This window comes from Vulpes lagopus, chromosome 11, assembly GCF_018345385.1.
Source record: "Vulpes lagopus strain Blue_001 chromosome 11, ASM1834538v1, whole genome shotgun sequence".
NCBI lineage: Eukaryota > Metazoa > Chordata > Mammalia > Carnivora > Canidae > Vulpes > Vulpes lagopus.
Genome location: NC_054834.1, coordinates 22530088 through 22557949, shown reverse-complemented (window position 1 = coordinate 22557949; position 27862 = coordinate 22530088). Strand labels below are relative to the sequence as shown.

Genomic DNA, 27862 nt, shown 5'->3' with positions numbered 1-27862 from the left:
TTACAAGCAAAGCAAAACACATGTCGAGGGAGCTAAAAAAAATGTATTAAGATTTTTTTTTAACAATTCACAAAATTTGTATTTATACTCTTCTTCGTTTACTCATTCACTTGTTCATTCATTCATTCATGTGTAAAACACTGATTTCAGGAATATTTATGGAAACTGTATAGCATATGCTGTAAAATGTGAGCAGGTTGGAATCTCCGGTGTAACTGGTGATGTGCCAATGCACTCCCTTCACCCTCACCTCCTTTATATCACCTTCCAGACATCTTTTTTCTGCCGAATTCAAATTCTTAAAAAGTAGTTTCCCTCTCCTCTGCATCTTAAAATAAATTCTAAAGAAAAATCACACTTATTTTTTCTTTAATTTAAATTCAATTTGCCAACATACAGTATATCACCCAGTGCTCATGTTTAAAAGGTAGACTACTTTAAAACATGCCATCAATTCTTTGATGTTATGGAATTTTGCACTCAGTGCATCTCAACTATGTCCTTGTTTACAGGCTTCCAGATTGAGTTTCAAAAACCTTAGTGTAACAGAGAAAATAATAAACCACTACCTCAAACTACAGTAGAACTCTTCCCTGAAATTTAGGGAAATTAGCATTATTTCTAAAAATACCAATATTTAGGGGCACCTGGATAACTCTGTCAGTAAAGTGCCCAACTCTTGGTATCGGTTCAGGTCATGATCTCAGGGTCATGGGATCCAGCCCTGCGAGTTGGGCTCCAGGCTTAGTGTGGAGTCAGCTTGTCCTCCCCCTTTGCTCCCCACTGCTGGCTCGTTCTCTCTCTCAAATAAATAAAATCTTCAAAAATAGCAATATTCAATATGTATATACTTAACAGGATGACTCCTATGCCTCTACTTAAAATGGGGTATATACTGATTTTTTTTTGCTAAGAACATTTATTTTTTTTAAGTTTTTATTTTAATTCCAGGTAGTTAACATACATTGTTGTGTTAGTTTCAGGTGTATAGTATAGTGACTCAGCAGCCGTACGTCACCCTTTGCTCATCACCCTTTGCTCATCGCAAGTGTACTCCTTAATCTCCTTCACCTATTTAACTCATTATAATGATCTTAAAATACCTCTTATTAGGCTAATTTCATAACTAAGTTATTCTCTCTGGTACATTTCAGCTCAAATACTAAAATACATAAATTCTTTGAATAAAATACCTAAATTTGACATTATTTTATTGCTCTGGTTTTTCTGATTGTAACAGAAAAAATAAAATTTAGAAAACACGTGAAATTATTTAACAAAAGAAAACTGGGCAGTGTATCATAATTGATTCCCTTGATGATGAAACTACTCTAAATACTGCTTATTTTCTTTATTCCTCACATTTATTCTGACATTCTGTACATATTTGTTACTTTCTGCATGTTTGCAAGTGTATATTTGTCTTTTTCACCTCACGAAGTTGTGTGGTAAACATTTCCTGTGGCATTAAAAACATTCTGTAAACTTTGGTACATAAATTTTTTATGTCAGTGTAGGGCAGTTTATTGTGGAGTCCTTAGCTTGCTTCTAGTTTGACTTTTTAAATAATACAGCTTTAAACTCTTGCGTGCCTTTTGCAGTGTTTCATTAAGAAAGGTTCTTATAATGAGAGAGTAAATCCAATTTATTAATGATACAGTTTCTCCATACCAGAGTTCTTTATTTGGATTTATTTCTTAGCCATTTGAAGTTGTTGTCAAGTCATTTTCCCCCATGAAAATCTGAGGTAGTTAGTAGTATACCATGGGTCTTTATTATATTGCACACTGTATTTCTCTTCCATCATAAAGGAATTATAACTCAGTTATTTATAGTTAGTTTTTAAATATCTCTTTTCTCTGAAAATACATCCAAGAAGGTAGGATTTAATGATATAGAAGGCTAATCTGATTTTGTGGCTGCAAATGTAATATGTATTTTAATAACTTCTGAAAAACAGGATGCTGCAATAATAATGTAAAAACAAGAAATCTAGGTGTACCTCTTTGCATTGATTTTTCTTAGAGTTCAGTGAACGCATCTGCATAATTTGGTCCTTTTTTGGCTTGAAAAAATATTGACAAATGTCTATGGTGATTACTCTTGTTCCATTTATTCTGAATTCATTCCTTGCACGACTTTGAGTTCTTTAATTCTGTTTTTTTATTTTTATTTGTATTTTTATTTATTTATTTTTTTAATTCAGCTGCATTCTTGTAAAGTTCTCGAATTCTTTAATGTTTATGTGGCTCTTTTCTGACATTGAGAGTTTATTTGTATAACTGCTTTATGGATTTCTCTCTTCCTTTCCTCACTCATCTTCCACTACCTATGGTGTAGTTTCATTTCTAGATCCTCCCCCCATATAAACATTTTGTAAAAGTGCATCAAAATCACCAGATCGTTTCCTAATTTTTTTCTGATTTTTTAATAAATCATTTTGACAGTATATTTTTCTTCTGTGTCTTCATAAGGATTTTGACCTCTCTTGTTTTCTTGTAGATTTTCATGGAGCCAAACTTTATTCACAAAGAAACAGAGCCCATATCCCCCCTTGGCCCTCTTTTAGCCATCTTTTAAATGAGGACTAGTCATTCCGTTTGTGATTCAAACTAATAAAATAAAGTCCTTGGATGACTGTGGGCTCCAAGAACTTGGCTATGCTGTTTGAATCCTTTCTAGAGTCTGAAATCAAAGTCCATGTGTAGTTTTGGCCAATCTCACAGTATCTAGTGGACTTGTCAGCTGAGCCAGCCCCAGGCCTCGGTACTTCTCATTTCAGTCTACCCTGTGTATCACTAAGTAATTTTCTTAATATTTACTTTCTTAATATTGCAGTGATTTCTTGGTTGGTTGACGATGACTTCCACATGCATGAACCTGGCATAAAAGTCCCCCTGTAACAGACCTAGTTCTCCAACATCATTTCGGTTCTGCACATGTGCCCTGTTCCAACTCTACTCCTTATCCAAACAATAACCTTACTTTGAAGCCAAAATCAAAAAGACACATTCTTTAATGGCCGAGACTTCTTTATTTGCTTCTTAGCATAGACTTACTAAATAAACAGAAGAGACTGGCATTTAAACCTGGCCATCAAAAAATAAGCAGTCCTCCTTATTCTTTCTGTTAAAACATTCACACGTGAACTGAGTTCTCAACAACAAATATATACTTTTAATCTCACTTCTTTCAACATTGTTTCTAATTTCAGGTTCCCATTTTCACACATATCTTTTGTCCCATTTCCCTCAGCTTAACATGTTTTATTTTATTTTATTTTGACATTTCCAGATCTTGGCAGCAGTGCTAATTCTTAGTCAGTCCATCTGTTGTTGGGCCTCTGATAGTGGGTGTCCAACCTTGTGCCATGTCCTTTTTACATGGGGAACTCAGTGAGCTAGTGGGAGGAACATCACCTGCCTCCCAATGTTGGGTTTTTCTACCCAGGCTGTGCACTTTCATGAAAACAAATTGGGAGCTGGTGCTTGGATGTTGCCAAGTTTCTGCATTTTTTTTAAGGAAATAGATATGAGGATGTGTCACATTTCAAAAAAAAAAAACAAAAAAAAGCCTGTGAAGAACAGTTGTGTGAAGGAAAGGTTTTTTAACCTTGGCCTTGGCCATGGGAAAAAGCGTATGTTCTTTAGGGTAAAATAAGAGAGCTATCATCTGGGACCTTTTCTAAAAACCTATATTGTTATGGGATAAAAACAAAAGGGACTAATTCATAACATGATAGAAGACTGTCATGTATTTCATTGCTAAGGAAATGGAAAGTTAAAGACTATGCATCATTTAGCTGCTTTAAGATGTGCATTTATGAGTAATACGTTATTTTTTATTTGACCTGATTTTCATTATAAAAATTTCCTAATGATATTTGTTAGAGTTATTGCCTGTACTATCTGTTATAGTAGGAAGCAGTATTTTATTCATAAAACCCATTGATATTTTTAACAGTAATTCTATTTGAAAGTTATTGTCTTATTTCAGAGATACAGAGTATTATGCTTTACGCATATTTTATAGAAATAGATGAGACTGTGTGGAACTTTGGAGAGTATATGGGCATAGAAAAGTAAAAAGAAAACTAGTATCAAGACCAGTTTCCACATGGAGAAGGGTAACTGGCCACCTGAAAATGTGGGGTGTTTTTGTTCTTTGTTTTTGTTATCTAGGACTAACATTGAAAGGCCAGAAATTAATCTTTACAGGGTCTAGAACTGGTGGGGATTGGGTGATAGTGATTTATGCCCATCTAAGGTCACAGACATATTTTGTATAAATTACAAAGTCAATTAATAAATGACATAACATATAATGTTAATAAGTTACTGTGAGAAGCAATGTAGTGTAGTATTTAAGAAAGATCAAAGACTTAGGAGTCAGATTGCCTGGACCTAAATCTTCTCCTAAGTGCATGATTTCTAGTAATTATTTCACCCCTCTCTGTCTTAGCTTCCTCATCTGCAAAATGAGGGTAATAACTGGGCATAGCTTATCAGGTGGCTATAATGCTTTAGAGTGAATTCAGGTGAAGCTTTTAGAACAGTGTCTGGCACATAGTAATTACTCAAAAAATGTTCCCTATTATAATTACTTTGCCTATGAGAAATGCAGCTGGAAAGGGCAGGGCAATCCTATCCTTTTTCTGGCGCTTTCCTCTCACTCTTGGGAAGCTATCAAGGAAGCTCTATGGTCCTGTTTGGTCTTTTAGGCAGAAAATTAGGACAAAGTTGTTAGTTACATAATTTGATTGTCTAGTGCATTTAGGAAGAGGTAGCTGGGTACATCTGCCTTCACGAATGGTGCCGTCTTGCCTCAGGAGACCCAATAGTCAGTCTGTGCACCAAGATTCTCCCCGGTTGGTGCTTAGATGAGCACTGCTGATTTTCTGCCTCTGTCCTCCTCTCTTTTCTATCTTCCAGTGCTGAATAGACATTCCCTTCCACTCCTCTATGACTCTGTGTGTATGTTACTTTCAGGCATTTTTGCCTTGAGAGCTTCATAGACCTACATTCATTGATCCATTATGTATTGATTTCATAGTTAGACTTTAGCAGGCATACTTACTTATTTCTACATTCTTAAGAGGAACTTATTTTTATCCTCCTATGTTCTTTATTTAATGCATATATATGTGTGTGTATATATATATATTCTTATATATAAGAATGTATATATAATATGTATATATATATAATAATATATATAAATAAACTTATTTTTAAGTTTAAGTAACTTATTTAAACTTATTTTGCATTAAACATTTTTATCGTCCTATGTTCTTTATTTAATGCATATTTATATTCTTATATATATACATATATATATATTCTTATAAATTCATGGCAACTGATAAGTATTTCTGCTAGATTTGGCAGTAGATTAGGCCAGATAAAGACCTTTCTTGGGTATGGCTTGATCTATTTATACCACTCATTCTGGGATTTGTTCATATGTGGACTTGATTTTTTATTTGCCTTGTGTGTCTCTTGCCTTCCAAGGAAGATAGCAAGTTTCTTAAGAGAAGGGGCATTTTAATATTAATGCCTTTGTTCTTCATACCAAACATAAAGCTGGACCTAGAATCGATGTTCAAAAAATGTTTGGTTGTCCTCTGTGAAACCGTGGGGTGGTTGTTTTCTCTTGCTTTGCAGGTGCAAGTGGTAGGAGATAGTATAATGCCAAGATGTTCATAAGAATTGCTATACTAAATGGATATGAGAACAACAACAAAAAAACCCAAAAGCTGGATTTTGTGTGTTTAACAATATAATATGAATACCTCACATAGGTTTTTTTTTAAAATAATTGTCCTGTAGTAATTATTATTCTGATATATCCAAAGACGTTAAGTGCCTTGCAGATTTCTTTATTCACACAAATGTTCCATTTTATCCATTATAAGACTCAAAGTGTGCAGTCTCAGAAATTTCATTAACATCTATTGCCTCTTTATTAGAGAGTTTGAAAATCCTTTTTTTTTTTTTTCTTTTTTAAATTTGGGTCAGTTAAAATCCAGACATGCAGACAAACTATCAGGGTCCCAATTTTGTGAACTCTTCTGGTGCCGGGATGTACCTTATTTAGATTGACATCTCTGGCATCAACCTTCCAGCTTCTACTCTAGAAAGCATCTAAAAAATCACTTACCTAATAATAAACAGATGCCGCATTTGTAGGTACTTTGCAAGACTTCTGTGTATTAGTAATTTTATCCTGGCAACAGTGAGAGAGCCATCATATCACTACTTTGCGTGGTGAAGAACCTTGGGCACATAGAGTTTAAAAATTAAGCTGCCCATGATCACATTGAGAATACTTTTCAGAGCAAATATTCTGAGTTTTCTTGGTGTTTTTAAGCTCCAGTAGGTTAAGTTTATCTTTGCCAAATTTGTTGTCTGCCATAATAAAAATTTCAGATATCTGATTTATTTACTTCTGCCAAATCTATTGGAAAGCATCAAATAGCTACATTAATTAGTGAAGATTAACTAGTGAAGACTGATTTTGTCTCTTCTGCTAGAAATTCCCTTTCTTTCTTTCTTTCTTTCTTTCTTTCTTTCTTTCTTTCTTTCTTTTTTTTAGAAATTCCATTTCTTGTATTTTCTTTCTGAGATCACGAACTTTCGACAAGTCAAATAAAGAACTTGAAGTTACAGAAATAAAATTTCTTGAGCTGATCTCTTTATTGAGATGAGGATGTGTTTAAGGTAATATTAGCCACTGAAATGTTTAGGGCTAATGTTTGGTCTAGTTCTGAAATGACAAAATTCTGTTTCTTCTTACCATAATGAAAAATCATGAAAGACTGCATTTTAATGGATTTCAGGTTAGCTGAGCTTTCTGAGTTATCTCCACCTTTGCTTGCCTTTGATTAGGCTGTTTTACGATTTTCAGAAGTAGAAGTGAAGTTGCCAAAACCTTTTAGTAATGTAAATAATTCCTTTCCGTAGAAACAAAAATTGTTTCCTGTAGCTCAGAATTTGTTTTCTTACTATAGATAATGATCAGCTCTGATGCATCAATATGTAAATCAATCTCGGTATCATTATCTGACTATAAATATATGGTTTGGTGCCTTGAGTTCTTTTGTGAACCAGTTGTAGCATCTATTGATTACTTCATTAATTAAAAGTTTAATTAAAATCCTTGATACATGTTCATTTTATGTCTTCATGATAATCATAATTGTGCCTTTTATTTTAAGAATTATCTTTGAACACTCTTTCTTTGCTGCATTTCCTTTCTGCCTCTTACCTTCATGTGTCTGATGACATACCATCTGTTAATCTTAGGGATTTGAGATTAGACATGTGTCAAGCCAGTTATCTTGACCAATGTTAGATTGAATTGCAGATCTTTTGGTGATTGACAACTACTGAGAGGTTATTAAGCAACAGAATGGTCTGGGGATGTAAGAGATTACTCAGGCAACCAAGACGTCAGTGTTACCAAAGTTCCTTAAGTCCACCGTATGCATATTTTAATAGAAGACACACACATATATGTATATATGAAAGATAATAGTATTTTAGATGGTGTAAGATTTCTTTTTATACTAATTTGTTATAAGGAGACAAAGCACTAAGTGAACATTATCAAGGAAGAAAAGGAAACAGTCCTAAAATTTGCCTCCCGATCAGAATCTGTCAGAGGCATATTGATTTCAGGAGACATTGGGTGATAATACATTGGTATACCACAGAGAATTTGCTGTTAAACTGAGAAATACTTTATTTTTATACATTTTGCCAGATTGGGAGGTAAAGCATTGTGTTTGAGTTCTCAGCTTCTATGAGACGCCTTCAAAAAATGCATTGTTATCATTATAGATTATTTCACAGGTGACTAATTTTTATTCTCATTGTAAATAGCATATTCATGTTTACTCATTTCTGATCTGGAAAGTATAGACAAACTCAAGATGGAGGAATAAGTGTCTGACTAGCAAGCTAAATAGTAGTAAGAGGAGGGAGATGTGGGATGAGGAATGAGCATTGAACTCATGCTAATTTAAAACTTATCACCTTCTGTCTCATGGGTCAGTGTGGGCAAGTTGACTTTCCTTCTGTGCCTTAGCTCAACTCCAGTAGAATCTATTAAGTTATAAAACTCATTGGTGGGGCATCGAAAGAAAATATATATAACTAAATAGATTTATGTTATTGTCTAAGACTAGAATTTAACCTAGAGGTTTTGATCTGGTGGCCCACAGGCCAGAACTAGTCAATGGGGGTATTCTCTTGAGCTCTACTGTCATGGCCCCACAGTGTTTTGTTTGATTTTTAGAGTGGTTATAATTGATTAGAAGTGTTTGAACCCTAAAGGATTTCATATGAAAATCTGGATTTTGGTCTTCTTAAAATTTATACTATCATGCAGCTCTGGGCTCCTGTTTCCTTAGGGTGACAATTAGTAGGCTCTCAGTAGTAATTTCCCGCGTTATAAAGAACACATACTGTCCAGTTCACAAGAGCCCATATCACTTCCTACTATGGACCTAAAAATACCCATAAAATTTATCATTATGCTGATGTGATGGTTTTTCCTTATCTGATTGGCTGTCCTTGTTTGTGTTTCCTGCCTGGCCCCTCTGACCTTTGGAGTGAACTGTGGTTTGTCAAGTGTGAATTTTTGAAGGTAGTGACTATGATGTGCTCACCTCCGAGACTCACTACCCAGCAGAGTCCGTCAGTCAGGAGACGCTTGGTGGTGTTGAAAGAATGCACTGATGAATTTTCATTGTACATTTATTTCAATCTAATCTAGAGGATAGTTAATCTAGAGAACTTTAAAGTATAAATCAACCAATCGTGATTTGTTGGATATTTGGATTTTCATCAGGCTTAAAGTACAATGAAACTTAGTCATGTTGGGTTTTAGGAAATCAAGTTTAAGAGAGGTGGGTCAGTAGTTTAAAACTAAATTTGGAAGATATTTCTTAAATTCTCTTGAACTTTTTTTTTCAGCTTTAATATAGAAAGATCACACTTTTACCTTGTTTTGTGAATTTATTTGCCTTGACTTTATGTTAGGGAGTTCCTCAAAATAAAATCACATAATAAGATTGGTAGGTAATTGAAATACTCTCCAATACTGGTGTTTTTGTTCTTTGAAGAATGTGTAAATTTCAGTCTATAGAGTTTATCCATATATCCAACAAGTATCTAACAGGTGCCAGATGAAAGAAACAAACAAAAAACCCCAAAATTTTAAATTAAAAAAATCATGTAAGATGGTTTAAAACGGCATGATATATTTGTAGATTTTTAGGAAAATTTGTAAAGTTTAGCTAGTACACAGTTGAGTATAAAACATGTATCTAGCTAATTTCTGTTAGTTAAAGATATTTCATTTTTAAATTGGATAGATTTTACATGGTAGTTTTGGGAAGAGAAGATAGATAAAATGATAAACATAAAAGTGATAAAGCAAATTAGGCTACTAGGAGGAAATTTCTAATGACTAAAAACTAAATATAGAATTTAGTTTTCTGACATAATTTAGTCAAAATTTTCTGACATAATGTAGTCAAAAAATAGAAACATATAGCTGGGAATATTTAGAAATTAAATTTTGTTGTAGGTTTGAAGATGAAGTATGACTTATTCTTAAAGTATTTAAATACATGTACATAGCAATCTTTAAAATTTTTTTTTTAATTTCCTTTTGTCTTTGTCTAACATTGCTTGAGTGACCAGAATGTGCTAGATACTATCCAGAAGTGCTGGGAGATCAGACTATAGGACAAATTCTTCATTATCTTCTGAGGGAGGTAAGAAAAGGAGAACAGAATATCATAGTCTTATAAGAACATATGCTCAGGGTATTAACAACAGTCAAAAGGGATCATAGTTCACTATGTGGAAGTAAGGGCAGGATCAGAGATAGTTTCACGGATCATATACTCAGACTGCCAGATACATAAGAATTGGGAATGAAGCCAGAGGGAAGAGTGTAGAAGACTGAAGTTGGAAAGAGAGAGTATTATGTTTGGGGGTATGGCAAGTGTTCAGGTGGGTCTAAAGCACAGTGTAAACTGAGAAAGTAGTGAGAGATGAGGCTAGATGAGATGTAGGGCAAATTCTTAAAAGATTTCTTGGGCCAAAATTTGTGGAGACTTACTCTTTGTATACAGAGGAAGGACATTTGTATATCATAGGCAGGGACTGATATAAGAATATTAGTGCTTTGGAAATATTTCTACCACAGTATGTGAAGGGTAGCTGGTTTGAATTGCAGATGTGTGATTAAGTAGAGGGGGTGACAAGATATAATTTTAGTAGTTTAAGAGTGAGAGATGAAGAATGGTATTGGCGGTACAAGTAAATCAGCATCTAGGAGGCAGAATTATGTTTGGTGGCCAAAATAATATTGTTGCTAAGTGAAGGATATTTTCTGTTTTCCCAGAACTGCATCATCCACCAGCTGGGACAGCTTTTTGTGGTATTCACTGTGCTTGAATTTGGGAGTTGGGAAGACTTTTGTTGTGGGGATTTTTAAGATAATCCATTTATTTGGGGGGCATGAAGAGTTGAGATGCCTAAAAAATATCCAGCTGGAGATATCAGGAGTTTTAAGTGTGAATTTGAAACTCAGGCTGTCAGTCAACAGAAGGGAAAGATACACCTCTTCACATGGCTCAAGGATTGAATTCTAGGAAACACTGGTATTGAAAGGCATGCAGGAGAGAATACCTATAGTAACAGAGCGAGCATTGTGTGATGGTCACTGCTTGAGCCCCGTGACAACCTGGTGGGGGGTAGGTGCAGACTTCATACCTTCGTGTAACACCGATCTAGCTGAGGTGCAAAGAGGCCGGCTAACTTGCCCAACAGAGAGAATGAATCCAGAATCCAGCTATGTCAAAAAAATAAAAAATAGATAGTAGTGTTCAGGACTTGTCATATTATAAATTGATGTACTTTTAAAAAAATAGTTTAATTGTGTACTTAGATAATACTTAGTACATATATGATTCTTAAATTACATTCTAATATTAAAACTTTGTGATTCTAGTATTTAAAAATGCTTTTAAACATCACATTTAGGTAATCCATATAGAACCAGTAGGTAACCCAATAGTATTTTTATTTTTCTGTAATAAAGCCTGACATAAAATTTTCTATTGTAATCAAGTCTTTACCTAAGAAATAAGTATTTATTTTGAATTTATATTATTTCAGTGCCGTGTAGTGGCTTCTATTGAGAAGGCTTTCAATTTGATAAAAGCTTTCTATTCTTTGTACATTACTAACTATTGTATTAATTAATCTTTTAGCATAGTACAGAAACTGGAAAAGATTTTATTACGTGCTTTCAGGTCATAGAATGAAAAATGCTCTTTGAAAAGCAAGCTATTATTTCTTTTCCATTACACTTAAACCATTTATCTAAAGTTTATAGAATTCATAATTAAATAGAAATTGGAAATCTTTGGCACAGATGGGCTAAATAACCCGCTCACAAATTACAGAGAAAACACACTGATTTCAGGCTGTCACTGTTCTCAGATGTTAATTTCACAGTACTGAAATTATTTGTTCACATAATTATTTTCTATCTTTATATTAAACATTGTGCCAGTGATTTCATTTGGTGCTAGTGGAATTAGTTATTCCTGAAAATGTTCATGTATTATATATTATTCTACGTCTGTGGTTGATCAGTTACTTACAAGTCAAGGACCTAAGCATGGAGGCAAGAAGGAACTAGTGGCCCTATTATATTTGGAATTTTTAAAATATGTCTTATAATATCCACTAAAAAGGCTATTTTTAAAAATTAAAATGAATTAAGATAAAGATGATTTTTGTCTATGGGATATTTCTGGATATAGGAATGGGTAGAGAGATTAACTGGGTTTGTTTAGTCTTTACATAAATATCTCTGTAGCCTGTCCTCCTCCCCTATCAGATTTTGAAATATAAAAATCTTAAGATTTAAAGTACTAGCTAATCCATTTCCTTAGTAAATGTAGGAACCTGTTGTAGATAACAGATCAGCAGCCATCTAGGTTCTGATTGAATACTTCCAGTGACAAGTCACTTTCTAAGGCAGCACTCTGTATTTAGTATATGTGCTGCCAAAGCAAGCACAGCAGCACTCTGTATTTAAGCTCGACATTATATATATATTTATATACATTTTGGGGGCCATATTTCTTATCTTCTTTTAAATAATTAAATTTTGTTGATTTCTCTCTCTCCCTTCTCTTTCTTGGTAGGGAATAAAGAAAGCAACAAATAATAAAAGTTCAGCAATTCTATAATATAAGGAAAACCACTAAAAACTAGGTAGATGTCAAAATCTTATTATATGTTCTTTGGATATGACTCTTGATTTGGCTCAGGTCATGATCTCAGGGTTGTGAGACTGAGCCCAATGTGGGGCTCAGTGCTCAGCAGGGAGTCTGCTTGGGATTCTCTCCCTCTCCCGGTGCCCCTCCCCCAGTCACGTGCGTGCTCGCACACACAGTCTCTCTCTAAAATAAAATAAATCTTTAAAAAAAAGTACACCTATCTTGAAATGTCTTTTGTGTATACATGTGTTTGTGCATGACTGTGTGTGCTAATTTGTTTATATATAGCTCTATATGATGTTTTATTAATTTTGAATTTTATTGTATTATGGTCAGATAACATCATTGCATGATGTGAGTTTATTGCTATTTATTGATATTTGCCTTATATCTTGATGGGTTACAAATGACCCATTCTGTTTTTTAAAAATACTAATTTTCTGGTTATTGAGTAAAGTTTCATATATATGACCATCAGATCACATTTGTTCAGTTTTTACTAATTCTTTGGTCAGCTTGAGCAATCAATAACTGAGAAATTAGTTACAATTCCTTCCCCATGATTGTGAATTTTTTCATCTCGGTATTTTGAAGTTTTGCTGTATATATTTTGAGTCTCTTGTTTAATCTACATGTAAATTTAAAATTGTTATTTCTTCAAAGCAAGATTTCTCTTATGTTAGTACATGTAATACCAGAAACAATAAGATTGTTTTTGAAATCTACTGCTGTAGCTTCACTGGCATTTGTTTGATATTTACTTGGTGTATATATGTTTTTATCCTTTGACCTTTATGCCATTTTATTTTGAGTGTATATCTAGCTATACTTGTCTGTCTATGTGTATGTATCAACAATGATAACAAGAGCAACTAATATTTATTGAACATTTCAATGAGTTAGAGATTCTGCTGTATGTTTTACATGGACTTTTATCACATAATCCTAATCACAACTCTCTAAAATAGATTCAGGTCCTCATTTTACAGATGTATGGACTAAAGCTTAGAGATGTACTACAAAGTTAAGTAATCTGCCATTGTTTTGTGTATTGTGATACAAAAGAGGTTCAAACACAGGCAGTCTGAATCCACAGACCCATACACGTAAATTCTATGCTAAATGACCTCTCCCAATAAGTATTTTAAGATACATATATTTTCTTTTCTTTTTTTTTTTAAGGATTTATTTATTTATTCAGAGAGAGATTGAGAGAGAGAGAGAGAGAGAGAGAGAGAGAGAGACAGGCAGAGGGAGAAGCAGGCTCCATGCAGGGAGCCAGATGTGGGTCTCGATCCCAGGTCTCCAGGATCACACCCCAGGCTGCAGGCGACGCTAAACCTCTGCGCCACCGGGGCTACCCCGATACATATATTTTCTTACCTTTTTTTCCACTTGCTGATAATAAAAGGTCCTCTCACCATTATGTACTTTTAAATTGCTACACAGTATTTCCTCTCCTTTGATGTGATTCCCAGAGTCATTCCCCTATTCTGAAAAATCAGTTGCTTTTTTTCACAGCTAAAAAAATGAATAATATGAATAATATCACCCATTTTTCAAAATTTTCCAACTTTTTTTTCCTGTGGAAAATGCTTTATTGTATCATGCCAGTCTACTACAAGGAATATTTCAAAGTAGTACAGAAGTAATCCACAGACTTGACTAAGTGGAGATCAACTGATACAATTTTTTTCCCTTAATTTTTCATAGTAATTGCCAGAAATCCAATAAGCTTATTTTTCCAAGAAAGATTAATCTCATAGCTTTGAGAGTTCAGTCCATGTGATGGTCCAATCAGGCTTGACTCCTTGTGTAAACTCCCTCTGAAGTTCATAGCTTGTGCTAAGACGTTGTTTAGTTTCCACATTCTGATCCCCCAGTTTACCTGGATTACACTCGTTCCCCTCAGAGTTTTACAGGGGATGTTAGTTCCCCCATATTGGTTGTTCATTGGTTAGATACCAAAAGCACATCGAGATGTTAACAAACTTCCTTCTTTTCTCATCATAGTAAATTACACTGTGACAGTAACTTGGACATGAGCAAAATAGGTTACAAATACGATCCCAATTTACACAGCTTTCAGCAGTATATTCAGTTGTCTCCCTAACTCGTTGCCAACACCCTGTATTGCCCTCCTGTATAATTTTCAGAGTGCTTTTTCACCGATACTTATTTTGCAGTGTTTACTTTCTCCCATTAAGAATTTCTTATTCATATGCCTTGACTGTTTTCACTTCCCCAGTTCTTAACTTCCTTACGTTCATTTGAATGAACGTAATTACTTCAACAAATATTTATTGAGGCCCTACTATTTGACAGACGGTGGTCAAGGATCTTGGGATACGCCTGCAAGCAAAATATACCAAAATATTCCCTCTCCTTGTGAAGTTTACAGCCTAGGGCATTGGGCAGACAATCAAGAAATTAATAAATGCATGTTAGAATGCTAGAAAAAAGAACCTATTAGAATACGGTAAGTGGCAAGGGAAAAAATAAAAAGCCAACCAGCAGAAGGGGTATTGTGAGGGCTAAGGATTGAGGAGGAGAGGGTAGTTTTCAATAGGTGATCATTAATGAGTAGCTGAGCACTGAGGAAAGACTGAAAAGACTTTGTATAGGGACACCTGGGTGGCTCAGTGGTTTAGCATCTGCCTTTGGCTCAGGGCATGATCCCACAATCCCGGGATCCAGTCCCACATCAGGCTCTCTGCATGGGGCCTGCTTCTCCCAATGCCTATGTCTCTGCCTCTCTGTGTGTGTGTCTCTCATGAATAAATAAATAGAATCTTAAAAAGAAGAAAAGGCTTTGTGTAGTGAAAACAAGTAGGGAAGACACAGAGGCTGCTTTAAAAACAAGTAGGGATGACACGGTGGCTGCTTATGGTTTTATAAACATCATGGGACTATTTGCAAGTCTAGTAGACCCATCTATCTATAATGTGTGATTCATTCAATCTCTCCTCCACACTGTGAGATTCATCTATATGGTACTATCCTTAGGAGTACCTCATTGAAACGAAAAGGATGAGGGTGCTCAACAAGCTAGATAAAAATAATACTTTATTTGTTTAAATTATATCTTATTATGTTTCCAGGGTCCAATGTGAAAATTAATTATCATTTTGCTGTGCAGCATATTTTATGAAACAGCACTTGTAGGAAAAGAACTGTAAATATTTTAACTTGTTGCTATACTACTTTTCAAGATAGTATATCTGTAAATTTCAAACTCATAAAAATCAATCTTTTTTCAAATAAAATTTGGAAAGTAAGCCTTAAAGTTACTCTTAACTTTACCAGGTTATGTGTTACATCTTCAGTTGCTGCCATTTTTATTGCTACTGTTGGTTTTATTATTATATTTAAAAGGCATAATTCTACTTTTGTTAGGCAGTATATTCTATAGGTTTAATATTTTTGATTTCTATCCTTGCTATTGACTCATTAATACCTCTTAAACTTTGCAGTCCATTGTAAATTTGATCTCATTTAAAATTGAATAAAAAAAATTATTTATAAAGTTGAAGCTCCTCTCCATCCAAAATTCCTGACTGATGTTGGTTTCAGCCCTCATCATCTGCATTTTCTAGTTAATACCAATGTCATATTTGTTTTTTCATTTGTTTTGTTTTTTAGATTTCACAAAGGAGTGAAATCACATGGTATTTGTCTTTTTCTCCCTGACTTATTTTGCCAAGACAAAAGAGCTTAATAAATAGATATGTTCATCATGTTTTCAAAGATACTTGTACTGATAACTTGGGGTAACATAGGGGACCTGGCCATGGGGTCCCCATGTAGAATGTTGTGGGAACATGCCCCCATGAGTCTCATCGCTCAGAATTCCAGTCTCTTTGTACTCCACACCAAAGTAAGTCACTGGGTAAGTGTCTTATTTTACAGATGCGAGATAGATAGGTAACTTACTTTATAGGTGCAGTTACTTTGGTGAATTGCACATCAGCAGTACCTGAGGCTTAATAAACATGTGTTTATTGGAATGCTCCTCAAAGGCTGCCAGAGGAGGCTGGAATGAAAGTCACTGTGGAGAGAAGGGTCCAGCCATCAGCTGGCATCATGCAGCAGGCATGTCCATGAGGCCTTCTGCACATCCCAGTCAACTCCCCAGCTGGAGCAGAAGCCTCACAAGGGGCCCCTGCCAGCACATAGGATCAGGAGAAATGCAGATGGTTGTTTCCTGAGCTACGAAGTTTGGGGAGGCTTGAAACTCCCAAAGTAGTTGTCTGATTTGGTCCCAACATTGTTTTTCAATTTGAGAGTGAAGGAAGATCCTCTGGACAGACTTAATTTTTTTCATCCTTTTGTTTTTTCCTTATTTTTCTCTGATGTATTAACAGTATCATTACTTAATGAGTTGTTTTCCTTTTATAACTATAACAGAAAGTCAGGGAAAGTGTGTGTTTGCCCAACTGTTCCAGAAGTTTTTTTGGGGGGGTAGGGAGCAGAAGTAAAGCCTCCTTGTTATCCCATCAATAAATAAGAATTGTTATTGTTAAGAAAAACTGCTGACATTCATTGTTTTAGGTCTATATTAAGACCCTTATCATGATTATTATACACAGTCGTACAGTATTTCTGTGATTCAGGTGTTACGCACCATTTTACAGATGAATAAACTGACAGGGAAGTTACACAACTCACTCAAGCTCACACAAAACATAGTAGAGACTGGAATTTGAAATCAAGATTTATCTGAATCCAGTGTCATTGCTCTTAACAGCTTTGCTCTCCTGTCTTTTCCACCGAATATACATATCACCCCTCCTCAAGGCAATCAGCTGCTTGATCCTGCATCATTATATTGGTGGATCCCTTGAGACAGGTACTTGTGGAAAATTAGTAAAAGGATATTTTACAGCATGGGACAGTACAAGTTCCCCTGGCTTTGAAATCATACTAACCATAGGTGATGAGTAATTTTATATCTTGCTTTGGCCAGGCCGCAGTACCAAAATATTTGGTCATGCACCAGTCTAGATATTTCTGTGAAAGTGATTTTTTGGATGAGATTAACATTAAAAGCAGTAGACTCTGAGTAAAGCAGCTTACTCTGCACAATATAGGAGAGCCATGCCCAATCATTTGAAAGCCTTAAGAAAAAGAGACTGAAGTTTCCCAAGGAAGAGGAAATTCTGCTTTTACACCACTGTGAGACTCCATTACAACATCAGCTCTTCCTGGGTCTCCAGCCTGCATATTTCAAACCTGCCAGCCCTCATAGTAGTGTGAGCCAGTTCTTTAAAATAAACCTCCCTCTCTCTCCTTCTCCCTCTCTCTGTATTCTTTCTCTCACTCTTTCCAACATACATACACACATACATGCATATAACATATATACATATAACACACACATACATCTTGTTGATTCTCATTGTTTGAAGAACTTAGGGATTTTTGAATGAGAGTATGATCATTCAGGCAATTCACTCTAATTATCTTACACACAAAAAGGAATTACAGATCTGCCTTGATGACTATAGGATTATGTTCTGATAAACCCATTGTAGGTTAAAGATAGCGTGAGTTAAAAATGCATTTAGTACACCTAACTTACCCGAATGTCATAGCTTAGACAAGCCTATCTTAAATGTGCTTAAAACACAGGAGCCCACTGTTGGAAAAATTGCTTAACACAAAGCCCGTTTTATAGTAAAGTGGTGAATATCCCATGTAATTTATCATGGCAAATATCCCATGAACATTGTACTTAACACAAAGCCTGTTTTATAGTAAAGTGGTGAATATCCCATGTAATTTATCATGGCAAATATCCCATGAACATTGTACTTAACACAAAGCCCGTTTTATAGTAAAGTGGTGAATATCCCATGTAATTTATCATGGTGAATATCCCATGAACATTGTACTTAACACAAAGCCCGTTTTATAGTAAAGTGGTGAATATCCCATGTAATTTATCATGGTGAATATCCCATGAACATTGTACTGAAAGTGAAAAAACAGAATGATCATATGGGTACAAGATGGTTGTGAGCATCTCTGTTGTTGACCTCATGATCATGTTAGGATCATGCTGGGCTGACTGGGAGTTGGCGCTCACTGCCAGCGCTTGGCATCCGTATCCCTCCTCTGCAAAAAGATCAAAATTCAAAGTAGAGTGTCTACTGAATGTGTATCTCTTCCACACCTTCGTAGTCGAAAAATCATAAGTCAAACCAGTGTAAGTCGGGGACTGTATCTGAGATTTTTGAGTAACTTAGTGCATGTGAAATTCTTATGCCAAACGTTATTGTATCAACTATGCAATACACGTCAGCTAATTTTTATTGTTGTTTCCCCCCTGCCACTTTAACAAGCCAATCTATTCTCTCTGTCTTGACTTCTAGAAAGATCAGGCAAATGTTTTATTGCTTAACTTGTGTTTATTATTTTCCATTCCTTTCCTTCCCCACGCATTTTTCATTTTTGTGTTTTGTCCTGTGTTAATTGTTCAGTTTTTATCACATTGTCATTTACCTAGGTAGCTTCTGTTTGGGATATAACAGGTGTACAAACACATACATAAACCCAAGCCTCTGCATGTATTTACAATCCAAATGACAGGCTAGAATGAGTTTAAACTGGTTCTGCTGACCACAGTTTCCTGCCTAGTCTCTTGACCAGTTTTACCAGAAATTGGAAGAGATCTCATCCGATTGACGAGGCAAGGCATTTGACTGATTTAGAAGTGTCATCTTTATAAACTTGTCTATGGTTTATCTTTATACCATGAAAATTTTTATTTTCATGACTCTTATAGTACTTTATAGACTTTTTGGGGAGTGGAGAGGAAGAATTTTTTGTACCTAATAATTGTAGTTATTGTTAGTGATTGATTATTATGAGTTACAGTCATGCTTGCTAAAAGAATTAAGATTCAAAGAATGTCAGTCATAAAGAGAAAGACAAAAGGATGTATTTTTTCAGGTTTTTTTTTTTCTGAACGTGAACAGAAAGAGTCTATGATAGTTGTAATTATCTTTGCATTAGTGAGAAAATGATATAAGCAGGTTATATATAAGCCACCAGCTAATGGCTTTATATTCAGTCTGGAGTGGATCCAGCAGAATTTGACCTTGTACTCTCCAGAGATAGCCTGTAACAGCTTTTCCTAAGAGATGGTTGCCATCTTCTTTACCTGTACCATGGTCATATCAGCTGGTCTACTTTTAGTCCCCCCGATTTAGTCTTGAGTATTGCTAGTGAGACAGCTCTTTTCATTGAAGGCTCAGGTGCAATTATCCGCTGAAGTGCAGTGATGACCCAAATGTGTTTGGTCTATGATTCCAACTTAGATTCTCAAGTCTAGACTTTCCTTTCTAAATCTTTTTACTTAAAATTAGTTCTAGTTTCTTTCTTGGACATAAATGAAAAAAGTTTTGGACTGTTCTTTTTTAACACTTCTTTTGAAAGCTTGAAACTTAACAAAATTTTCACAGAGCATTTAGTATCTTTATGTGTACCCTTCACCCATACCCATTTGCTTCACGTTTACTCAGCTTACTTAGGATGTATTGAGTTACATGTGTAGATAGAGAAATTGTGTGTGAGTGTGGGGGTGTATGCATGTGCACTTGATCTTGCATCCAAGTGGCTGAGAGTCTAGAGAAGATCTACACAAAGAGAAAATCATTATAGAATGGCATCACTATAGTGCGCTCTGGGTGCATTAGCTGACAAAACAGTGCTTTGAAAGACAGATAAAGTTGGCTAAGGGAGAAAGGAAAGGAAGGCCCTCTGGACCAATAAACCATGTGAAAAACATTAAGCCACAAGTCAGAAAGTGTATTCAGTGAACCCTCTACTGTGAATGCATCTGGCAAGGCTTCCAAGTGGACTATTTTATTCATAAGGAAGAAGAGTCACTCGAGGCGTTGGCTGTACCCAGATTTGCATTTTATGAAGATTATTTGCACAGCAGTATGTAGCTAACAAGATTTTTGCTTAAACTTCAGGGATTTGACTAGAAGAGGCTAGTGCTGACACAGTGGCCCAAGGTTGATGGGTTCAGTACTTCAGTATCTACTAAGTAGCTTTAGGTTCCTATCAAGCCCCAATTTGTAGACTTTCAGGCTCCAGAGAAAAATGTCTTTAAATTTTTAAACAGTATTTTTCACTTCCAAAAATAGTATTAGTGTTAATTGTGGAAAATTTAGGATGTGTGCTAGGGCACAGAAAATAAAATTGAAATACTCTAAACCCTACCACTCATAATTAGCTACTATCAATATTTTGACAAATATTTTTTGGTGTACATATATGATTTAGTATATATATCTATATATATGTGGTTTAGTATTTATATGATTTTCAACAAAATCAGGTCATAATAATATTAGTTTCCATTATTGTTGTTATTCTTTTCCCAACATAGTATGCAAAATTTTCATAACACTGTACATCTTCTTCTAAAGTAATATTTAGTATTTATTATAAAAGTGATATGTTCACTACAAAAATAGAATTTACTCTTAAGTAAACAGATGAGTAGAATGATTCTTAATCTCTCCTCCTAGAGATAAAGATAAATATAAATATATTTCACTTTCTTTTCCTATTTTTTTTTCCCAATTGACATTTGATTATAAGTTGAACAAAGTAATAACAAATACTTAAGTGTTTATTGTATACCAGGCCGGGTTCTAAGTACTCTACATATGTCAATTATTTTTTTCCCATAGTGTGATGAGGTAATTATTGTCACCAATTTTAAGATGAAGGAGGTGAGGCACAGAAAGATTAATTAACTTACGTAGGACCATAGAACTAGGAAGTAGGAGAGCCAGTGTTCAAACCCAGGCCACCTGCTGCCACATTTCATGGCCTTGAAAAGACTGCTATATTGGTTCCCTCTTAACATTATATTCATGTCATGCAATTGATTTGTTATCACCTACTCTTCCACAGCCACGTTTCTCTGAAGAGTTATTTATATGTTATGGTTGCATTTCCTCATATCCCAGCTACTCCATGACATACTTCCACCCAGAACTTTCTTATACGAATTTACCCAGACTATTAGTTTGTGCTAATATCGCTAATGAATCCCATCTGTATCTGGACACCCAACTTATTGGCACTGTCATCGCATCCAGGGCAAAGGCCTGTTCCATCTTCACTCACTGTATTTTGTGGGTTTCTGTGGTACCCCACATCCTTCCTCTGTCCCATCTGTGCTTTTGCTCACTCTTGCTGAGTCTCCTGTGTTAGACAGTTGTCTTCAACCTACCTTCCGGATGTTACACAGTGTCAGGGCTTGGCCATAGCTCCCCTTGCCTTTTCACCCTCCACACTTTCTTTCCCTTGGAGTCCATGAATTTCCATAAGCTTAAAATACGTATAGTCACTGTAGATCTCTGTATCCTCTCTTTCCTGAGCTTCCGACTGGTATATCCAGTTACCTCAGCATCATCACTTAATATCTTAAAGAACGCCTTTAAAAATATAGGATATCCAAATATCTTCTTCTCCGGTTTTTGCTGTCTTAGTAGATGACACAGCAATCCATTCAGAAATTTGAGCCAGTAATGGGGAGTAATCTTTACACTTCCTTCCTCGCTGTCCAGTCCTCAAATTCTGGGTTACATCAGTTGTAGTTTCTACTTTTCTTAGAAGAGGTCACTCTCCTACCTCTTCTGATCCCAGAACCTCATGCTCCCTTTCTCGTCTGGACTATTGCATCCATCTCACACACGTTTTTACTTCTCTCTAATCTGTGTCCCACACAGAGGGATATTTTCGAAGCAGGTAATGGATCAGGTCATCCCCTGGTTCAGCCCTCTTTGATGGCCACTTAACTGCTCTTGATACTCTGTTTAGGACCCTTCATACGCTGTGTAAGGCCCTGTGCTGGCGCCTCAGCCCCTCTTGCATGGTCATCTCCACCCGCAAATTCCGAGTTCCTCATGTAACCACCTTCCTCTGATCATTACCTAGTTGTTAACTCATCTGTCACTTCCTTGGGGAAGTCTTCTTACTCTAAGTTGCATATCCCTTTTCAAAACAGAGACAGACCTCTCGCTAACAGTATTCACAATTTACTTATTGAAGCTGTGGGTACCCCTTAGCAGCCCTCTCCTCCGCTGCACTGCAAGCCTCCCCAAGGTAGAAGCCTTTGGTCACTGCCTTACTACCTGGGTCGTGTTAGTTGGTACATAGTTATTGAATGACCAATGATACTTAAAGGACAGTTTGCTGTACTTTGAGACTTTGTATATTTCTTATGTTTTGCTCGGATTCTAAGATTATTGTTCAAATTATGTCTTGCTGTAAAACAGAATTTCCACTCATTTAAAAATGTCAGCAATTGATCTTTTTTTTTTTTTGTAATTTAACCTCACTTCAACCTCTATTTCCCAAGTTAGTGAGATATTATTGCATCAACCAAATAACTTTGCTAAGTCTTAATCCAAATTTTTTTCTTTTTTAATGTGTTTTTTTCTCATTACAACAAGACATAGTCTATTATATTTAATTAGTTTTTTAAATCTCATTTTACTGCTAAGTGAATTATTTCTTACCATTTTTTTCTATGAAAAAAGAGATGATTAGAGTGGTAAAATAATTACTCCAGATGAAACTACTAATATGTGTCAAAACTGGAATTCAGATTCAGAACTTTATAAACGACTGCATAGCCACTCCTCCTTCTTGATCTGCTCCTGCTATGAAACAAAGCAATTCTGCTAATAGCCTCAGCTTGGTAACTGTGTAGGAGACTCCGAGCAATAAGATATTCTGTAATTAGGAATATATTTATCTTAGACAGTGGAAGGTGTGTCCCTTTTTTTTAGACTCTATAGAAATTTATTGCATTTGCTGTATCGTCATACAAACTGTGTTTTTGAGTAAGATAGGTTAATAAATTTACTTAATGTCAACAATTCTCTATTGAGATTCAGTTACATGGAATATGTTTGATTATCTAAAGTTACAATCTAGTGGAGGGGGAAATTGCATACTTTAAATATTACGCAGTTAGAATTTCACCTGCATGGTAATATCAAATACCAACTTCAGCGAGTTTAAACATATGACTATATTATATAGAACCAGTACTAAGCACATTTCTTGATTACTAGATACATCATTAAGGTTAGGTATATTTAATCGTTTAAGTACCCCCCCCCCCCCACACACACTCCCCACAATGTATTTGGTATAGATACATTGATTACTAGATAATTCCTGTCCTACTTCAGGAGATTTTGGAATTTTCAAGTCATTTCTAAAGCAGTTTCTTTGTGACTCTGCTGTAAAAGAGTGACAGTCATATAGCTGTCCATATCATTTCTGAATTCACAAAATGTAAGGCATCAAGTTTTATGAAAGTGTTGTAATGCGTTCAGGTATGATGCCTGGTGTGGTGACTTAAAATACTTTGTGGACATGTTCTTTTATTTCAAAGCATTTTAGTAGACTCTTTGAAGACTTTTGCCTGCTTTCTCATCTCAGCTAACTACTGTTTTATTTGATATTAATTGTGGAGAGCAGCAGGCACCCGGACAATGGCCATTTATCTTCCTCCCCCTCCAGGACGTGGCTTTATGATCTTGGAGAGAAACAAGGAGGAAGAGCCTATGTCTTTCTTTGTCACTGTCTATGGAACGAAGGTCACAGATATTAAGACACATCGTTCTGATGGTATGGAGCCAACCTAGGTGATTAATCAGCTTAGCAGTTTAAGCACTCAGGCCAATAGAAGAAGCTCTTTTCCGTAGTAATTGTCATTATGCTTATGAAGGGACCATGCGGTGATTTTATTGAGATGAAGTGTTTTCTGATGTGGGCGGGAGATGCCTGTGTTCCTGAATTGGATAGTCCTACCTCTCTTACCAGCAGTAGTCTTTCATGTCAAATGCAGTTTGCAGAACTGTACCGAATAATGCCAGCAAACAGTTTAACATCTCAATAAGCATATATAGGGCAGAGGCCGGAAAGGATTGCTCTGTGAATCTAACTTAAGCAAGTGCTGGTAGGGAGAACATTTTTACATTTGCTTTATGCATTGCTGCCGCCGGGAAGAGACACCAGGACTTGTTACAGGGCAGTCTAATAATGGTGCAGTGCAGGTGATTGATATTTTGTTCTGACAGTGAATAGTGTTTTCTCTGAATAAGGCTATAACACACTACAAAGAAAGATTTTAAAATCACCATATGATGCCACAATGTTAGGATTTGCATGTATCTCTTATCCTACTGTATGTATCTTTGAAAAGTCACTTTAAAAATACCTAATAAAAATTATATATATATATATATATATATATATTAAAGATTTAATTTATTTATTCATGAGAGACACACAGAGAGAGGCAGAGGCAGGGACACAGGCAGAGGGAGAAGCAGCCTTCCCATGGGGCGCCTGAAGCAGGACTCTGTCCTGGTACCTGGGGATCACGCCCTGAGCCAAAGGCAGACACTCAACCACTGAGCCACCCAGGTGCCCCAATAAAAATGATATCTAACAATATTATAACAACAAGTGTGGTAGCCATGAGCAAAGACTAATTTGCATGGTTGCTGACAGCCAGCAAGAAGGAATGGTGGTTTCCAAACATCTAAACAGTAATTTGTCAAAACGGAAATGACTTTGGCCATTATACCATCAATTCAGGTTCTTGAAAGAAAATGAATTGTCATAGATGATAAATTTCTAAAATAATAAATGTACACTTTTTATGTTTATCAGAAATGTTGAGGAAAAGAATAAAAAGGGATATTAAGGCTATAATAATGTACGTTATAAAAAAGTTTGAGTTAATACGATATACATAAACCACTATAATTTGTGATCTTAAATTTTAAATTATTGCTGTTAACTTCATTGTTTTATGACACATTTTATTTATTTATTTATTTATTTATTTATTTATTTATTTATTTTTAATGACCAAATCTTTTCTTTTTTTAAAGATTTTATTTATTTATTCATGACACACACACACACACACACACACACACAGAGGCAGAGACACAGGCAGAGGGAGAAGCAGGCTCCATGCAGGGAGCCCCACGTGGGACTCCATCATGGGACTCCAGGATCACGCCCTGGGCCAAAGGCAGGCGCTAAACCGCGGAGCCACCCAGGGATCTCATATGACACATTTAAAATTTTTTTTTAATTTTTTTTTTAAATTTATTTATGATAGTCACAGAGAGAGAGAGAGGCAGAGTCACAGGCAGAAGGAGAAGCACCAGCAGCCCGATGTGGGATTCGATCCGGGGTCTCCAGGATCGCGCCCTGGCCCAACGGCAGGCGCCAAACCGCTGCGCCACCCAGGGACCCCTCATATAACACATTTTAAAACTACATCAGAAGTCTGAAGATATAGAATTTATACTATAAATGTACATATATTAACATATAAAAGTATAATATTACAATCGTATGGTAGCAATATGTGTAGATGATTGAAAGATACAGAGACACACAATTATCTGAGTGAAAAGGGAACACGTAACTCACATTTTATCCCCACTGCATAGTAAGAGTTCTTAGAACATTATTGTTCACAGTTATTTTTTATGAATAGTATTATTATTATTCACAAATGTTTATTGATTAATTAAATGAAACATAAATAATTGACTACTTTTTTGCAGAATTGGGGTAAATACTATTTCTGACCTATTAACAAGTACTAGCTGATTCTAAAATTAGTAAGCAAGAAATAAGTGATTATTGATTTTGAAAAACTTACAAATAGCTCATCATGCTTCATTTGATCATTTGCTTTATTGTTATGGACATGTGTGAATTTGGTGGTGATTTTGTCTATTGTACCATGGTGTGCTTTCCTAATAATTTTTCCCTTTTGATGTGATATAATTAATTGTATCAATGTTTAATGAATGTTTCTCCGAGAGCATTATCACATTTAGATATCATCTGGGGAGATAACATGTTTAATCAATAATAACACCAATCATGCAAACAGATCGTACATCATTATGCAAAATAAAGTCTTTCTTAAGTACATGATAGAGGGCAAAGTCTTTTCTATTTGCAGTAGTTGTGAATGACAATAGACAATCTCAGATGTGCAAGTAACAAGTTCCACTCAATTATTTATTTGTAACTAAAATCAAGTTCTATTTTGGACCTCATTTATTAAGTTGACGACAGCTTAATCTGAGTCAATTTGGAATCCCCCTATAGTTCGTACTGTGTACAAGATCCAGTGGATTTATAAAGAGTCATGGCAGGGATGTGATAATTATTACCTCTATGGTAATCAAGTCATAGGTAAATATTGAAAAATTCATCTTGTCTCTGGTCTTAGTCTACTCATTTTAGTGAGCCATCTCTTTTCAAATTTCCATGGTTTTCTTAGTTTTAGGAAGCCATAAAAAAGTCACAGAAACGTTGCTGCCCCTTTGGTGTAATTCTGGGGCATATAAAACTCCACCAGATACCTAGTGGTCCTGCACACCTGTACAATGACTCCAGTGACTCTGGGTCTTGCCCTCGATTCCCACAAATTTTCTGGGAAAGGATTTCTTCATGCCTCCTTATTTAAGTTTTCATAGAAAGTATAACTTAGGGCTCCCTCCCCCATCTCCTTTCACTATTCTCCATAAACTTCTTTCAATTTCTTTCATCATCTGAGCCTAAGAAATCTTTTTATAGTCACCAAGAAAGATTTTTTTGCTCTTGTTTTAATTTCTGCTGCCTGAGAGTTCTCCCTATATCATGCTGCAGATAGTCTCTTTAATGGGTTCAGATTTAGGAAAACACAGATGAAGAGACTACCAAGTAGTGAATTCTTTTAACCCTCTCATCATTCTTCCCCATGACTCTCAATACAGTATAAACCATCTGATGAAAATGAAAGGGGAAGCCGAAACTCCACAAGAAAAGGATATTCCAAAAATAGTATCATTCTATCTACAGAGAATATGTATCTGGTAACCTTATAAATGTTCTATCTTAAATGATTTGCAGGATTAGGGGATTTAAGATCAGATTAAAGACACGTGTTTAAATTCTATTTATTCAAAATCCTATGTAAAACTAAGTACCACAGTTAAAAGTTATTGGCTTTTTCTTTTTTATTGAGAATGTTATATTATCCTTCAAATATATTATATACTTTAAGGACCTAGAAGCACAGAAGCAAATCACTGGATTATAATAATTTTAAGTTCTTTAGGGAGTTTTAAAATGGATTTGATTTTAATGTATTACTTTTCTGCTTTTAAAGAGTTAAGAAAATGGTCGAACCTTTTTTCACTAGAGATATTTGATTAGGAAAGTCAAGTGCTTTATTTTTTAGTTTCTATACCTCATTGAATTGCTTTTTGCTCTAAAAAGGAAAAAAAAAAAACAGGTACTTCGTCAGATAGGAGCTAGCAGTAATCCTAGTTTTTATTTTTTCATTTAGAAGGATCTATATGTAATTTAGAAAGTCAGGCACTTGAGAAGCCAGTGCTGTAACGAGAAAACCCTGACTCGTCCAACTCCGTGTTACAAATGGATTTGTGATGACCCTCCAGACACGATTTAAAAGCTTCCTTAGTG

The 27862-nt window shown here is 35.4% G+C and overlaps 1 protein-coding gene across 9 annotated transcripts in view; it reads left to right on the top strand.

Annotated features, from left to right (window-relative positions):
* Positions 1-27862, top strand: part of PCLO (piccolo presynaptic cytomatrix protein) — a 432028-nt gene that overhangs the window by 146089 nt on the left and 258077 nt on the right. The window lies entirely within an intron of this gene.